Genomic DNA, 17,247 nt, shown 5'->3' on the forward strand with positions numbered 1-17,247 from the left:
TAGGCAACGTTTCGGGCCGAAACCCTTCAGTCTGAAGAAGGGTTTCGGCCCGAAACGTTGCCTATTTCCTTCGCTCCATAGATGCTGTTGCACCCGCTGAGTTTCTCCAGCTTTTTTGTGTACCATAGTTTTTACAGTGTCTGAATGACACTTGGGGATTCTTTTTAATCATTGGATAAGGCTGTTTCCCTTGACAGTCATTTCAGCCTTGGGCAAATAGACTGCTCCCAGCATGTTCGATGTGGACATGAATCAGTGAACTAACGATAGCAACACTAACTTTACAGTGTGGGAAACAGTACTTGGCATTTTACAGAATTCAATTAGCACTCATCCAACCACAAAGGATGTAGCCAGCTTAGTTTCAGAAATAATAGGTCATGCCTCACAAATCTACTGCCATTCTTTGAGGAGGCAATCGAATTGGCGGACAAGAGCTATCCAGGGGATCTAAATTACTTGCATCTTGCAGGCACCTGATGAGGTTCTGCATTCAAGGTCTTCATGCGACACTGACAATTAGTTTGTCGATTCAAAACTGATTTACAGGTAAAGAGAAACAACAGTAAACAAGGACATTATATTTACCAGATTTACTCAAGAAAATAATAAATAGTAGACTCTGCTTCCAATTTTGCTGGTCTTTAAACTATTAATAAATAACATGGAGATGGGGTTTTAAACCAATACTATTATATTAGGCGAGGACACTAGTCAATAGGGAAAAGATTACTGTAGCGGCACCAAAGGTGATCAGGAAAAGGCCAGACGTCAGGCAGGTTCAAACAGTAGTTTTTATTCAGTTGTTACATGTAAGGGTGGTAAAGAAAGCTTTTGGTGTGCTGGCCTTTATAAATCAGAGCATTGAGTATAGAAGTTGGGATGTAATGTTAAAATTGTACAAGGCATTGGTGAGGCCAATTCTGGAGTATGGTGTACAATTTTGGTCGCCTAATTGTAACCATATAACATGGTACACAAATTATAGGAAGGATGTCAACAAAATAGAGAGAGTACAGAGGAGATTTACTAGAATGTTGCCTGGGTTTCAGCAACTAAGTTACAGAGAAAGGTTGAACAAGTTAGGGCTGTATTCTTTGGAGCGCAGAAGGTTAAGGGGGGACTTGATAGAGGTCTTTAAAATGATGAGAGGGATAGACAGAGTTCACGTGGATAAGCTTTTCCCACTGAGAGTAGGGAAGATTCAAACAAGGGGACATGACTTGAGAATTAAGGGACTGAAGTTTAGGGGTAACATGAGGGGGAATTTCTTTACTCAGAGAGTGGTGGCTGTGTGGAATGAGCTTCCAGTGAAGGTGGTGGAGGCAGGTTCGTTTTTATCATTTAAAAATAAATTGGATAGTTATATGGACGGGAAAGGAATGGAGGGTTATGGTCTGAGTGCAGGTATATGGGACTAGGGGAGAATACGTGTTCGGCACGGACTAGAAGGGTCGAGATGGCCTGTTTCCGTGCTGTAATTGTTATATGGTTATATGGTTATATGGTAAGTTTGGTCCACTAACATAATTGTCATTGCTGCTGTAGCTGAGCGAGGGTGTTGTCTCGGGATCAGCTACCTGTTGACAGGCCAGATCTCAAGGTGAGATCAGCTTATGTAGCAGGACACTCCCCCTAGCCCATGACGTCACGTGCAAGCCTTCGTAGCTGCTGACGAGGATTCGATCATAAATGGTCTGTGTATCAACTGACGCCACAGGACCCCTCCCAGAACCGAAGGAAGGAATAGAATGGTCAAGGGCGGCTCCTGCATGTGGGTCGGGGACACCCCGTGCGTGGGTCGGGACGGAGGGGCCCACGGGCGCAGTCGATGCTCCGTGTGGGCGATCCCGAGGTACCAAGGAGTGCGAGGAGACCGATGCAAAAGCCACCGGACGGAAGAGTCACAGTCGCATCTCCTCGACCAGCTAAAGGATCGTGTCCTGAGAAATACGGCCCCCAGCAACGACTGGGAGACGTCGGCAACAATGAAGAAAAAACTAAATAAAATAAATAAACTGATTGCTAAACCCGGCGTGGTGATACAGTGTAAACAAAGTGAAAAGAAACAACACAAACTACAGTGAGCAATCACGTGCAAAGTGGTAAGTAAGTTCAAATTGTCCAGTGTCCATGGTACAGGATGGGAAGTTGTCCTGGAAAACCAAAGGTTGCAGTGACAGCCTCCGACCTGAATGAAGCGCTGTTGCTGGTGGTCAGGCTGGAGGGACGGCATCCGGCCGGAAGATGGCGCTGTAGACGGCGGTCAAGCTGCAGTGACGGCAGTCGATCTGAGGGTGGCGCTGTTGCCGGTGGTCAGGTTGCAGTGACGGCATCTGGCCGGAAGGTGGCGCTGTTGCCGGTGGTCAGGCTGCCGGGACGGCATCCAGCCGGAAGGTGGTGCTGTAGACGGTGGTCAGGGAAGGTCGAGCTTCTATTCCGGCCGGCCGCGGCGGCCATTTTTGTAGTCGTGCGGCCGCTTGTATCGGTGGGCTGAAGCGGCCTTAACCAACGATTCAAGACCCCGCTGCTGGGCCGGACATGCAGCCAGCACCCAAGGAATTTCGGGGTCCGCGTCGGTGAGGAGCAGAAGGGTGTCTTCGGGCAGTCGCCCCAGGTAAGCCCGCCCTATCGGGTGGCTAGGCCCTGGGCAGCAGCCGGCGGGGAAATGGGCGGGCCCACTCACTCCCCGCTCCCGGGGCCGTCGGGCGTGCGTCGGTGATGCTGGGGGCGAGGGGACTGCTACACCTGCAGCTCCTGCGGCAGCTGGTGGGACAGCGGCGGCTGGTGGAAGAGCGACGGCTGGTGGGGAGCAACGGCTGGTGGGGCAGCCGCGGCTTCTCAGCTCCGGTGAGCAACAGCTGGTGGGGAAGCGGCGGCAGCCACAACCTCTCTGCTCCGGTGGTCGGCTCCGGGCTGGCCATGCGGGAGAGCTTGGCGGCCGTCACACAAGGTTTGGACCGAGCCCCTTGACCCGGGTGGCCCGCGGCTTACCTTAAGGTAGGGCCGGGTTGGCGGCAGCGTCGTTCTGTAGGGCTGGGCAGTCGGCTGCCGACATCAGGTCTCCCGAGGCTGTGTGCGTTGGGAGAAATCCAAATTTCAATTTGAATAGTCGGGGTCACCAATGTAGCAGCACCAAACGTGGTCAGGAAAAGGCCAGACGTCAGGCAGGCTCAAACAGTAGTTTTTATTCAGTTGTTACATGTAAGTTTGGTCCACTAACATAATTGTCATTGCTGCTGTAACTGAGCGAGGGTGTTGTCTCGAGCTCAGCTACCTGTTGACTGGCCAGATCTCAAGGTGAGATAAGCTTATGTAGCAGGACACTCCCCCTAGCCCATATATAACCATATAACAATTACAGCACAGAAACAGGCCATCTCAGCCCTTCTAGTCCGTGCCGAACACTTACTCTCACCTGGTCCCATCTACCTGCACTCAGACCACAACCCTCCATTACTTTCCCGTCCATATACCTATCCAATTTATTTTTAAATGATAAAATCGAACCTGCCTCCACCACTTCCACTGGAAGCTCATTCCACACAGCTACCACTCTCTGAGTAAAGAGGTTCCCCCTCATATTACCCCTAAACTTTTGTCCCATGACGTCACGAGCCAGCCTTCGTAGCTACTGACGAGGGTTCGACCATTAGTGGTCTGTGTATCAGCTAACGCCACAACTTATTCAAAAGGTGAAATGGCATGTTATTGTCTTGGATAGAAGCAGAATTTTTTTTTTCATTTTACAGCAGTAAAATATATTATGAAAATGAAGAGCTATTCAAACAATTAATACAGCTGAAGATCACTGGTATGCTGAAAGGTTAATATAACATTAACCATTACTGATTAGCGCAGAATAAAAGTTTATTAGTGGTGAACTTTAAGATAAATGTAAACTTGCAATGCAATCAATAACTGGTAATTGAGTCTAACTGAAAAACCGTAATAACTGTCTTCAACTCGACTGTACATAATGTGATCCAGCCAGTGTACATGTACTAAAAATTGGTACACTGCATTATTATACTTTGCATAAATGGAGCAATCCATGCAATTTATTGATTTCAACATAAATAAGATCAAGACTAACATATAGGTCTCAAACAGAGAATTTTCTAAGATCACACAATCTCTCATATGCTCAACCTCACAATCAAAGATGAGGGTTAATCCAGTTTTGTGGGCGCTGGGGTGAATGAAGACGACAATATAGGACTTCCTGCCTGACATACCAACTGTATTTAACATTTTGCCTGACAGGACAATGCACTCCCCTGCTGTTTGCTCAGTTTTTCGTCTGCAGCCAAAGCATGATTTTGAGTTTCCCAAAACAATCCCAAATATCCTTTAAGAAGGAACTGCAGATGCTGGAAAATCGAAGGTAGACAAAAGTGCTGGAGAAACTCAGTGGGTGCAGCAGCATCTATGGAGCGAAGGAAATAGGCAACGTTTCTGGTCGAAACCCTTCTTCAGTTTCAGCCCGAAACGTTGCCTATTTCCTTCGCTCCATAGATGCTGCTGCACCCGCTGAGTTTCTCCAGCACTTTTGTCTACCCCAAAAAACACACCAAAACCCTGGTCATTGTGGACAGAGACTTTCATCAGGCTAACCTCAGGGTCATACTACCAAAGTACTATCAGCGTGTCTCTTGTCCCACAGGAGACAGAACACCCTCGACCATAGCTACACATCAATAAAAAATGCCTACCACTCTGTTCCGCGGCCACATTTCGGGAAATCTGAACACCTAGCTGTGCTTCACTTCCCAGTCTAACAAACAACAACTGAAGCAGGAGGATCTGTTCTTCTACAGAGAGTTGTTCAATATTGGCCGGCAGACACGGATGACATTCTAGACGATCACTTAGAGTCAGTGGACTGGTCCATATTCAGGGATTCTGCAGCCAACCTGAATGCCACTGCCGTGACTGACTTCATTAGCAAGTACGTAAAAGAGTGCATGCCATGGAGACAATCCAAATGTTCCCCAAATGAAAATCATGGATGAACCATGAGGTTCATTCCCAGGTCTGCTGCAGACAAGTCAAACGATCCCGAGCGGTACAAGAAAGCTCGTTATGATCTTTGCAAAGACATCAAGAATGCCAAGAGACAATACCAGGACAAACCTGAGTCCCAGTATCATCATTCGGTCACCCGCTGACTGTGGCAAGGTCTGAATACTATAAGACATGCTGATAGTACTTTGGTAGTTTGCCCCTGAGGTTGGCGTGACAAAAGTCTCTGGCTATTATGACCAGGGCTTTGCTTATTTTGTATCAAGGTTATTGATAGCAGATTACAGATCATTGGCTGCCAAGTGAAGTTGGGCAAGATCGCTGGTGATAGGGCAGCCCTACCTGATGATTTTACTTTGGAGTCACGTGAGTGATTCCGTGAAGAGCCCACTCAGCACGCATGCGCGGCATTATCGCCAGCATTGCAACAGCGGTGCATCGGGAGTCAGGCGCTCCCGCTAGGGGGTGAAAGAAACGGACCGTCAGGTAAGCTCTGAGGTCGGGGCTTTTCTTTCACAGGAGGAGCCTTCTGCTTTCAGGCAGAGAAGAAAGGCTCTAGACCAAACCTGTCCCCCAAGCCACGGAAGAGTGGGGGGGGGGGGGGGGGGCAGCAACAAGGCGGTAGGACCGCTTACCCGGCCTCCGCTATTACCCGACACCGCGTCCAAGCCCAGCCCGCTAGCGCCTGAGCAGCGGGCTGGAAGTAAAGCCACGGAAGAGGCGTCCGGCCGGTGGCTTCCGCCCGCCCGGGATAGAGACAACCGCCTGAGCCGCTGGAGCGGCTCCTGGAGCAGGAGCTCCAGCGAGACGCGTTTCGTGAGGGGCGCTCTCGCAGGGGGGAGTTCAGGCACTCCCTCCACAGTGCCTTCTGCACTGTCCATTGCGTCCTCCTTACCCGAGGGTAGCTTTGGTGACCAGGACTGGCTGAAGATCTCGGGAGTATGCAAGGGGTGCAGGAACAGGAAGAGCTGCTAGGTGTGGTGGACCGCTACGTGGCAACCCCACGTGCAGGAGGCCGTTCAAGGCCCTACAGGAGAGGTGGTCAATGAGCTATACAGCTTCAGAGAACTGTGAGTCCCTTAAAGTGCCAGCTGTAAACAGCCAAAAGTGGGGGCACGTTGGGGCAAACATTCGGAACCATGAGCTAAAACTGCAGCGGTCCTCAGGCTCCTGACGTCAGCCATCACATCGTCTGCTCGTTCCGTGGACCAATATGGAGATGACCACAACCTTCGTAAACAAATCATAAGACCTGCCATAAAATCCTAAATTTGCGGGGTTGTGCAAAACCCCAGCCACTGAGCCAGACCCACTGCTCTCTGGCAAAAAACTCACAAAGCATATGAAGGATATGGAGAGGCCTTAACAAGCTTTCAGTCTCATGAGGGCAGGCCCCGGGACGAGCAAAACCAAAAACAATAAGCAGCAGCACCCCATCGCGTCCATCAGTCGACGTCTACCATATGGGACTGATGAAAGCTCGGGGTCCGCACTCTATCGCCGAAAGTCTTCTTTAGACCAGGGCCCAGAGTGGACCCCATGGAAAATGTATCACCCCCCAACGTCACCGCCACGTCAGACGACGTGCAACACTCGTTGGACCGGCAGGAAACAGAAGAATACCCATAACCATGGAGGTAGGTGGGTCTGGTTCCTACCAGCATATAGAGTAATACTAACACACGGGAGTCTATCACGAGTGATCAGTATATACTCAATGGCATTAGTGGATACAAATACAATTCATACTAGAAAAATTGCCAACATTCACCCCAGAGGGTATTTTCCCCTCTCCGTTAAAGAAACAAGAGGGACAAGCTGAACTGGTGAGACTAATTACAAAGGGTATCATGGGAAAACCTGAACCCTTGCAATATATTCACTAAACCCAAACAAGATGGTGGATGTCGCATCATCAAAATTGACTTAACTTCACTAAATATGTTTGTTAAGTATATACATTTCAAAATGGAAACAGTTGTTACTGCCAAACAACTACATTCCAAAGGATACTTCATGGCAAGCATTGATCTTAAAGATGTTTACTATTTAGTACCATTCACAAGGATCATCGCAGATACCTGAAATTTACCTGGATGGGGCAGCTATAGCAGTTTAAAGCGTTACCCAATGGGTTCACATCAGCCCAAGTTTGTTCACCAAGACACTAAAACCAGCTCTGGCAATATTCAGAAGACAAAAACATATTGTCATGGCATATCTTGATGATATCTTAAATGGTAGGCAAGACCATGGAATTGACTATGTTAGCTGTGTCAGCTACAAAACCGTTATTCGAAACCCTGGGATTGTCTTACATCCAGATAAATCTAAGTTTAAGCATCCACAATCATGGACTACTTGGGCTTCACAATTAATTCAGTCTATGTGACTGTAACATTGCCAAGAGACAAAATAGTTGAATTGGCACAATCATGCAACAATTTAATGGTCAACTACCAACTACTCAACAAGTAACAGAGTAATTGGCAAAATGGTAGCAGCATTTTCCGGCTACATAATTCGGACCTTTGCACCAACAACGACATACAGGTCATTATGATCGTGTCATGAAGTTACCCACTGAAGCAATATCAGAACTACAGTGGTGGGCAAAAAAAACACAAAAAAACCCCAAAAAAACGTTTGGCATAGTTTACAGCCCTATTATCATCACTAACCCTATGTTAGTTATCCAAACAGATGCCAGTGCTCAAGGCTGGGGAGCAACTAACTCTATATCTAGCACAGGTAATAGATGGACTAACCCGGAGTCATCATGACCACTGGGCATTAATTAACTAGAGATGGGTGACTTTTATGGTTTAAAGCATATGCACAAATATGCATCACTTGCATGTACGGTTACAAATAGATAAATACTACGGTGGTGGCCTACATTAACCATATGGACGGCATAAAATCGGTATCATGCGACAAGTTGGTCAACACAATTTGGCAATGGTGTGTCGAAAGACATATTTGGCTATCAGCAACTTACCTGCCAGGTAAGCTAAATACAGTGGCAGACACCAGGCCACGTAAATTTAATGACAACATCGAATGGATGTTAAAACCCAAAAAAAAATTCCGCAAAAGTTATCAAGCAATATGGCACGCCAGATATCGATTTATTTGCATCCAGGCTAAATCACCAGGTACCTATGTATGTCGCTTGGGAACCAGACCCTGAGGCAGCAGCGGTAGATGCGTTCGCGCTGGATTGGGGAAATTCTTCTTCTATGCATTTCCTCCCTTCTGCCTCATCAGTCGGGGACTACGCACAATACAAATGGACTCTGCTTCAGATATTTTGATAGTACCCGACTGGCCTACGCAGCCATGGTTCCCAATACTCCATGACATGGTTGTTGAAACTCCGATGGTATTCCCCAGTGACCCAGAGTTATTAACACCCAGTGTCGGGCACAAGCCACCCGTGCCATGAAAAAATCAAACTCCTGGGTTGCAGATTCTGCACAAACCATTTCTGGGACTGGGATTATCAGAACAAACCGTCGACACCATGTCAGCATCCCTCCGAACATCCACTAAAAAACAGCACTTGTCCAGCATCAAAAAATGGGAGAAGTACTGCTTGGATACAGGGACCACCTACTCAACCGCTACAGTTACCAACGTACTGGAATTCCTGGCGAACCTTCACCGCGATGAAGGACTCAGCTACAGAGCCATCAACACAGCTAGAAATGCCCTGCCTGTCTATTTAAACCAGCTCCAGGACAACAGGCCATGGGGTCCCACTCGCTGGTGGTCAAACTAATCAAGGGTATTTACAACTCTAACCCCCTAGACCAAGGTACACCCATACATGGGATGTCAGTGTGGTCCTGACATACCTCAGGGGATGGCCACCAGCCAGATCCCTCAACCTGGAACAATCTATGCTCAAAACACTCATGTTGATGGCACTTGTATCTGCACAGAGGGTCCAGTCACTACACCTATTGCGACTGGACACCATGCTCACAGCTCCAGACCAGATCTCTGTCGTTATCCAGGGAATGATCAAACAGAGCAGACCAGGAACACCTAATCCAGTCGTGGAATTCCGGGCTTACCCGCCAGAAACACGGTTATGTGCCATGACCCTACTATCCTACATAGACACAACCAAAATATTCGAAGGAGATGAAAAGCCTTGTGGGTCAGTCATAAAAAACCTTATGGTCGGGTGACGAGCCAAACCATTTCGAGATGGCTCAAGCAGGTGCTAAAAGCTGCTGGGATAAAAACTAACATGTACAAATTTCATTCCACCAGGGCAGCATCCACGTCGACGGCTAAAAGAATGGATGTGCCTATAGACCACATCCTGGCTACAGGCTGTGGGGGGAAAGACCGTTCAGAAAATTTTATAATAAGCCATTGGCAAAACCTGTTTTATTTGCAGGAAAGATTTTACAGACTGCAAATATTTAATTTAAGCCCAGGGGAGCAATTTAATTTCTTTGTTGTTATTGTTAAAAAATACCATTGTGTTTTTCTACAAACAGATTCATTGGTTGATTACGATAACACGCTTCCTCCCTCAAGGACTTCGGCAGTGATGTAGTAATAACTGTTACACGGTTTGAAATCACAGAGCTTTGAAGTCTTCACGGAATCACTCACGTGACTCCGAAGTAAAATAGTAAGATTAAACGAGAATTTACCAGTTTGAAGTTTGATCTGTATTTTATGAGGAGTTACGATGAGGGATTACGTGCCCTCCGCTCCCACCCTCATTAATATGGGTCAAAATGTTAAACTGATGTCTCCTTTTCTTTACTATGTTTACTTCAATAACTGTCTGTCTGTGATTCCACACCGCTGCTTTGAAGTATGCCGCGCATGCGTGCTGAGCGGGCTCTTCACGTAATCCCTCATCGTAACTCCTCATAAAATACAGATCAAACTTCAAACTGGTAAGTTCTCCTTTAATCTTACTAATTTAATGCATTCTCTGCTCACTTTGGCCATTGGGATGATGACATTTGTTCCATCAGACGCAAGTGTGCCTCTTCCCAGGGTCACTGTTGCAGAAATTAGAACAGCCCTCCTGAGGGTGAACTCAAGGACAGCAACTGGCCGTGTCTTTACGAAGTGCTGCAACCAACTAGCAGGAGTGTTCATGGATATCTTCAATCACTCCCTACATTCTGAGGTATGCACCTGCTTCAAGAAGACCACTACCGTCTCAGCGCCAAAGAAAAGCAAGATCTGATGTCTTAACTGCTACCGTGAATTGCTTTCAGAGACTAATTATAGAACGCATTAAATCCAGTATACCATGCAACCTCGACCCATTGCAGTTCGCCTACCTCTACAACTGATGCCATCTCCCTGGCCCTGCACTCATCCCTGGAACAGCTACATAAGAGACACCCATATGAGACTTATATTCATAGACTACAGCTCTGCTTTTAATACCAATATCCCTTCCAAGCTCATCTCCAAACACATGGAACATGGAGTCAGCATTCATCTCTGCAGCTGGATCCTCGCCTTCCTGACCAACAGACCACAATCAGGGAGGATGGGTGACATAGAAGCATAGAAATTAGATGCAGGAGTAGGCCATTCGGCCCTTCGAGCCTGCACCGCCATTCAATATGATCATGGCTGATCATCCTCTATGATAATCCAACACTGGTGCTCCACAAGGAAGCGTTCTCAGCCCCCTTCTTTACTCCTTATACACCCACGACTGTGCAGCCAATACAAATCCAACTCAATTTACAAATTCACAGTTAACACCACCGGAGAGGGTCAGATATCAAACAACGACGAGACGGATTACAGGAAGGAGATTGAGATCCTCACAAGCTGGTGTTAAGACACCAACCTTTCCCACCATGTCATCAAGACAAAGTAGATAGGGATAAATTTCAGGAAGCGAAGTGGTACACATACCCTGAAATATATTGACGGCACCGAAGTAGAGATGGTTGAAAGCTTCAAGTTCCTCGGTGTAAATATCACCAGCAACTTGGCCAAGAAACCACACCAACGCCTCTACTTCCTTAGAAGGCTTAAGGGCCTGTCTCGCTAACGCAATTTTTTCGGCGACTGCAGGTGACTGTCACATTTGTAGCAGGTCCCCCCACGCCAATGTCTACGACAATCTACCACCTAGTCAACGTCAACTACTGACCCAATCGGCGTACCGGCGACCCAATCATCACGACTTAAGACGTCCACCTGCGATAACCTACGACCACACAGGTGACAACCTACGACAACCGAAGTCAACCTACGTCCACCCGCGTCAAGTTACGACAAGCAACGACTCTGCCGGCGACAACTGAAGACAATTCAGTCGCCGGTACGTGTCGCGGGTTGACGCAGGTTGGCGCCATTGGAATTCACTGAAGTCAGCACCTGGCGACAACCAACGTCACCTGGGGACATCCTGGCGACAACCTACGACAGCACCTACGACAGAAGACAGGCAATGTGAAGCCCACTGTCGCCAAAAGGTTTTGAACATTTCAAAATCCAGCGGCGACAAGAAAAAAGTTACGACACTTGAAGGGACAATTCACGGCAATACAGGCGTCACCCCGCGACCATGTGGCGCTAGTCTATTTTCCGGCTGTCACTGAAAAAAACACCTAAGTGGGACAGGCCCTTTAAGAAATTCAGCATGTCCCCAGCAACTCTCACCAACTTTTACAGATGTGCCGTAGTAGCATTTTATCAGGATGCATCACAGCAAGGTTTGGGAACAGCTCTGTCCAAGACCGTAAGAAATTGCAGATAATTGTGGACACAGCCCAGGCCATTATACAAAGCTACCTACCTACCTTCCATGGACTCCATCTACACTGCACGGAACCTCAGCAAGGTTAACAGCATAATCAAGGACGAAGCTCACCCTGGACACTGCCTCTTCTCCCCTCTCCTATCGGGCAAGATGTACAGAAGTGTGAAAACAAATACATCCAGATTCAGAGACAGTTTCTTCCCGATTATTATCAGGCAACTGAACCATGCTATCACCAACTAGAGCGTGGTTCTGATCTACCATCTACCTCATTGGAGAACCTTCAACTATCTTTAATTTAACTTTCTTGTACTTTATCTTGTACTGAACGTTATTCCATTTATCCTGTATCTGTACACTGTGGGCGGTTTGATTGTAATCATGTAGTCTTTATGCTGACTGGATAGCACGCAACAAAAACATCTTTTCACTTTACCTCAGTACATGTGACAATAAATTAAACAAAACACAGTGCACAGAGTACATTAAATTATAAGCTATAGAAAAAGTAAATGTACAAATGCTTGATTGAAGTTTTGGAACAAATTACACTATAAAATTCCACTAAATAACAAGATGAATGTAGTCTTTAAAAGTCTATGATTTTTCATTACTTTTATAATTCACAGAAAAGTGCTTCAGAAAATATGGATCTTACCAAAGACAGTTGCTCTAATACAAACTGTAGGTGTGTCTAATATTTAGAGCCCCATCCATATTTTCGCAATTTACGTATTAACATGTGGCACCTATATGGAAGAAAGTAAATAGGTACTAATTAGTATTATACAAGCACAAGATAGACAACTTTAAATAAAGGAACAATCAAAAGAATTTAGTGTGCTAAATTACAATCTATTCACCCAAGAATTATTGTGAAGAATGATGGAAATCTAAACTAAAAAAAAACATTGGAAATAGTCTACAGGGTCATATAGCATCTGGAGAGAGAACTGGAGCTGTAAACAGATGCAAGTACTACATGTGAATCACTTCAATTTCCAGCCCCAAATCTATAAACCAGATACATTATTTGTCGTGCCTCACTTCAGCACTTACTTTCTCTAATAAACTTATTTGTATGTTTAATTATTGATATACTCTCCTGTCCAGTCTCTTTTTTTCCGAACACCCTTTGCAACTTGAATATCGTCCTGTCACTATTACATGTTTATCACGAGAATCCAATCCCTCAATTCCTCCAATTTGGGCAGCCCTCCTCACTGCTCAATAGAAGCCAACTGCACCCCATCCAATTTCTTCTGATTGAAGTTGTTCTCATATTGAGCTACAATTTCTATGACTAAATTCACTTTAAATTAAGGCATGTTGATTTAGGGAAACAAGAGCTTATCTTGGCTCGTTGTTACAAATATGCAATATTCTATGATCTTATTCCTCCTTTACCTATATTTTCAATATATTCCTTGCTCAAGCCGCAAACTATCCATTATATTCCAATAGTCCATCCAAGGCTCTGTACTTCTCTTCATTTTTTTTCAAAATGACTATGAAACATCCATGATTAGCCCACTAACTCCTACAATTATGTTAATTAATTCCCATTCTGCTTCCTGCCAGGACTATTCGATTCTCCAAGGTTTTCCATCACCTCTGCATCTGCTCTGATGAAGCCACCATATCCACACTAATGCTTCTGATCAGTTGTCATTATTCCTCAACCAATTCTCCAGGTTAATGAGCTCCACATTCAATGGATAACACTGTTCCACTCTCCACTGTTTACATTAAACAGACCTACACTGTCATTGAGAGGATGCATTTAAATTAGAAGATCAGCATCTTATCTTTCATCTAGGTACTTTAAACCTTATGGAATGAACACAAAATCCTTCAGTTTCAAGTAAACTACTGTCTCATCATTTTCCAATATCATGTTGATTTTGCTAATTGTCTGTTCTCATGCTTATTAGCCTATCTTCACACGGTATTTTGTCTTACAACATACTCCTCCTCCCAGCCCTGCTTTCAAGTGTAAACCTTGCACCCTTGGCTCAATTCAAAGAAAGAGTTGCTGACCCAAAACACTAACCTGTTTCACCGACCACAGATAATGCTCAGCTAGCCGATTTTGTCCAGCATTTTAGATTTTATTTCAATTCCAGCATTTATAGTTTAACTTTTTTTCCATTACAATAAAACAGGACTCCGTTTGTTATGTTCAGTAGATGTAAATGGTCGTCAGTACAAGTGGTTTCTGGGTTACGCAAGGATTATATTGCAGGGAACTGTCAGTAAGCTTCAAAAATTCTTCAGAAATTTCAATTTTCTATGGTAACCGGTATTGTATTGTTCTATATGCACGCTACAATTCCTTCATTTTATTTGTTCTCAGCCCCCTTCTTTGCTCCTTATACACCCACGACATTATAGCCAAAGGCATACTGATTTTAGGCAGGATTCTCAGAAACATTGCAACCTGATAGATCAGAAATTTTATGGTGATCAGGTGTTGGTGTAGAGGAAATATCTGGAGCATGTAGCATGACCTAGAGTCATAGACTCATAGACTGATATAGTGTGGAAACATGCCCTTCGGCCCAACCCGCCCACACTGGCCAACAATGTCCCAGCCTCACAAGTCCCACTTTCCTTGGTCCATATCCCTTGGTCCATATCCCTCTAAACCTGGTCTTGGTCCATATCCCTCTAAACCTGCCCTATCCATGTACCTGTCTAACTGTTTCATAAATGATGGGATAGTCCCAGCCTCAACTACCTCCTCTGGTAGCTTGTTCCATACACCCACCACCTTTTGTGTGAAAAAGTTACCCCTCGGATGCCTATTAAATCTTTTCCCCTTCACCTTGAACCTATGTCCTCTGGTCATCAATTCCCCTACTCTGGGCAAAAGACTCTGTGCATCTACCCGATCTATTCCTCTCATGATTTTGTACACCTCTATAAGACCTCCCCTCACCCTCCTGCGCTCCATGGAATAGAGACCAACCTACTCAGCCTCTCCCTGAAGCTTACACCCTCTGGTCCTGGCAACATCCTCGTAAATCTTTTCTGAACCCTTTCAAGCTTGACAATATCTTTCCTATTTCATGGTGCCCAGCACTGAACACAATATTCTAAATGCAGTCTCACCAAAATCTTATACAACTGCAACATGACCTCCCAACTTCTATACTCAATACTCTGACTGATGAAGGCCAAAGTGCCAAAAGCCTTTTTGACCACCTTATCTACCTGCGACTCGACCTTCAAGGAACTATGCACCTGTACTCCTAGCATTTGCATTTGAATGGGATTATTGATCTTGATCGAAATATTATGTGCAAGTTTTAAATGTTTCCAATCATTAAACAAATCAGTTAAGCAAACGGTAAAAAGGCAATCATTGCATTCTGGGAACAGGGCCTGTCAAGAGGAGTGTGCACTGGAAAACTGCAAGCTGCAACTGCAAACATTGCACCCGATTATCCAGTCAACACTCTTTCCAAAACATACATACTAGTGCCGTGTCTCAGGGTTCGGTGCTGGGGCCATTGCTGTTTGTCATCTATATCAATGAGTTGGATGAGAACATGATTAGTAAGTTTGCAGATCACACTAAAATGTGTGGTATTGTAGATAGCAACGATGGTTGTCAAAATTACAGCAGGTTCTGATTCAGCAGATGGGCCAATGGAGTTTAATACAGAGAAGTGCGAGGGTGCGACTGGTCCTTGATCCAAGAGAAGTTATTGGTGATTTTGACTCCTAGGAATTTGAAGTTTTCAACCACCGTCATTCTAGGCACATTTGGCACCGTCAATGCAAACTGGGGTATGTGCGCTGCTTCGCTTTCTGAAGTCGGTCACTATATCCTTTGTCTTGCTGACATTGTTGTCTCGACACCAGAACACAAGGTTCTCAATCTACTTCCTGTATTCCGTCTTCTAGATGGTATTCACTCTAAATGTAAGCCAGCATTTACACACAGTTGGAGGCAGATAAGTAACTGAATGCATTCTCAACATCCAAAGATTTAAAAAAATGCAGAAAACATTTTCAGGATATAGTAAAATTGTCCATAAATTCCAAAATGTGCCTAGAATGAGTAAAATGTAGAAATTAGGAACTACAGATGTTGGTGTATACCAAAGAGAGAATCACAAATTGCTAGAGTAACTCAGCGGGTCCAGCAGCACCTCATCAATTCTATTCACTTGCCATCAGTCATTGTGCAGTCCCCACCTCCCTAAATTCGAAATTGCCTTTATCAATATCCAGTTGATATCTTTTGACAGGCAAACATCCAATAACAATGGGACTACTCCAGGCATCTCATGTAAAGATGATCATGGCCAATGACCCATTTTACAGACTAGTACAGAAAGTTGTGACCACTGCCCAGTCCATCATCGACTCTGACCTCCCCACCATCAAAGGGACCTATCGCAGTCACTGCCTCAAAAAGACTGCCAACACCATCCTGGCCACACTCATCTCTCCGTTGCCATCAGGTAGAAGGTACAGGAGCTTGAAATCTGGTACATCCAGGTTCAGGAACAGGTTCTTCTCCACAGCCATCAGGCTATTAAACACAACATCAAACAAACTCTGAACTATATTTGTTTATTTATGTGTATATATATGGTCTATGATCAGTTCTGTATTATGCCTACAATATTCTGTTGTGCTGCAGCAATGCAAGAATTTCATTGTCCTATCTGGGACACATTACAATAAACTCTCTTGACTTGACTTGACTTGACTTCTGTCAATGTGATTAAGTGATGGCTGTCTGTACAATACAGGATATTGGATCAACAAGTAAGCCTAAACCAAACTCGTCTCACTACCACTTTCTCAGTATCCATTTTGTGATTCCACACTTCGACAACATATTGAACTTTTTTTATCCTTTAAAAGAGCTACTTAATTTTAAATTGTTATCATTATTGAAATCTGCCTTTATCGCCTGCAGTTTATCTGTAAACCACATCTTCAGGATTAAGTTAACAATGGGGCCAATTACACAAGTGGCTGCTATGGTGACCCAGGCCTTGAATGCTTGCATTTCCTGGGAAGATTGATGCCAAATTACTAAATTCTCAACCCGCTGGTGCGTGAAGTGGGTGACTTGCTCGGTTTGCCAAGCAAGCGCTTTCATCACTTTCCTTATGGAATACAGCCAGCAGCATGAGCTAGCATTTTTTTTTCTCAGAGGTAAATTTCTCTAAAGTGCTAAGCAGTTCAAATGACAAACAAGGCCATACCCAATCTACCACATTGTCATTGTTTGTAGGGGATATGCTTGTTAAGAGTGAACAAGCAAACGTGTCACATTCATATGTCGCGCGTGGTGCCTCACGAGGGGGTCGTGGCCTACGGATGGAAGCCACCGAGCCAGCACCCCGTGGCAGGACACAAGACCAAGCCTACAGCGGGAGGCCATCGTGTGTTTGCTTTATGCATTTTTTAAATTATGTGCATGTTCA

The 17,247-nt window shown here is 45.2% G+C and overlaps 1 protein-coding gene across 4 annotated transcripts in view; it reads right to left on the reverse strand.

Moving 5' to 3' along the window:
* stk33 (serine/threonine kinase 33) overlaps positions 1–17,247 on the reverse strand; it is a 153,980-nt gene that overhangs the window by 89,517 nt on the left and 47,216 nt on the right. For all 4 annotated transcript variants that reach the window (XM_033038516.1, XM_033038518.1, XM_033038517.1 and 1 more), the window contains exon 2: positions 12,453–12,543. The gene's annotated coding sequence lies outside the window, so the exon portion shown is untranslated. The remainder of the gene's footprint in view (positions 1–12,452; positions 12,544–17,247) is intronic.

This window comes from Amblyraja radiata, chromosome 20 (assembly GCF_010909765.2).
Source record: "Amblyraja radiata isolate CabotCenter1 chromosome 20, sAmbRad1.1.pri, whole genome shotgun sequence".
In the NCBI taxonomy this organism is placed as follows: Eukaryota; Metazoa; Chordata; class Chondrichthyes; order Rajiformes; family Rajidae; genus Amblyraja; species Amblyraja radiata.